Source organism: Nerophis ophidion, linkage group LG23 (genome assembly GCF_033978795.1).
Source record: "Nerophis ophidion isolate RoL-2023_Sa linkage group LG23, RoL_Noph_v1.0, whole genome shotgun sequence".
NCBI lineage: Eukaryota > Metazoa > Chordata > Actinopteri > Syngnathiformes > Syngnathidae > Nerophis > Nerophis ophidion.
In genome coordinates, this window is record NC_084633.1 from 42,266,183 (window position 1) to 42,267,799 (window position 1,617).

Here is a 1,617-nt window from a genome sequence, read left to right on the forward strand (position 1 = left end):
ACCATCACACATGCTGCCTAGAACACTTTCACCCTACAACAATCACTAATACACCCCCATACCATCACACATGCTGCCTAGAACACTTTCACCCTACAACAATCACTAATACACCCCCATACCATCACACATGCTGACTACAACACTTTCACCCTACAACAATCACTAATACACCCCCATACCATCACACATGCTGCCTAGAACACTTTCACCCTACAACAATCACTAATACACCCCCATACCATCACACATGCTGCCTAGAACACTTTCACCCTACAACAATCACTAATACACCCCCATACCATCACACATGCTGCCTAGAACACTTTCACCCTACAACAATCACTAATACACCCCCATACCATCACACATGCTGCCTAGAACACTTTCACCCTACAACAATCACTAATACACCCCCATACCATCACACATGCTGACTACAACACTTTCACCCTACAACAATCACTAATACACCCCCATACCATCACACATGCTGCCTAGAACACTTTCACCCTACAACAATCACTAATACACCCCCATACCATCACACATGCTGACTACAACACTTTCACCCTACAACAATCACTAATACACCCCCATACCATCACACATGCTGCCTAGAACACTTTCACCCTACAACAATCACTAATACACCCCCATACCATCACACATGCTGGCTACAACACTTTCACCCTACAACAATCACTAATACACCCCCATACCATCACACATGCTGACTACCACACTTTCACCCTACAACAATCACTAATACACCCCCATACCATCACACATGCTGACTACCACACTTTCACCCTACAACAATCACTAATACACCCCCATACCATCACACATGCTGCCTAGAACACTTTCACCCTACAACAATCACTAATACACCCCCATACCATCACACATGCTGCCTACAACACTTTCACCCTACAACAATCACTAATACACCCCCATACCATCACACATGCTGCCTAGAACACTTTCACCCTACAACAATCACTAATACACCCCCATACCATCACACATGCTGCCTAGAACACTTTCACCCTACAACAATCACTAATACACCCCCATACCATCACACATGCTGCCTAGAACACTTTCACCCTACAACAATCACTAATACACCCCCATACCATCACACATGCTGCCTAGAACACTTTCACCCTACAACAATCACTAATACACCCCCATACCATCACACATGCTGACTACAACACTTTCACCCTACAACAATCACTAATACACCCCCATACCATCACACATGCTGCCTAGAACACTTTCACCCTACAACAATCACTAATACACCCCCATACCATCACACATGCTGCCTAGAACACTTTCACCCTACAACAATCACTAATACACCCCCATACCATCACACATGCTGACTACAACACTTTCACCCTACAACAATCACTAATACACCCCCATACCATCACACATGCTGCCTAGAACACTTTCACCCTACAACAATCACTAATACACCCCCATACCATCACACATGCTGCCTAGAACACTTTCACCCTACAACAATCACTAATACACCCCCATACCATCACACATGCTGCCTAGAACACTTTCACCCTACAACAATCACTAATACACCCC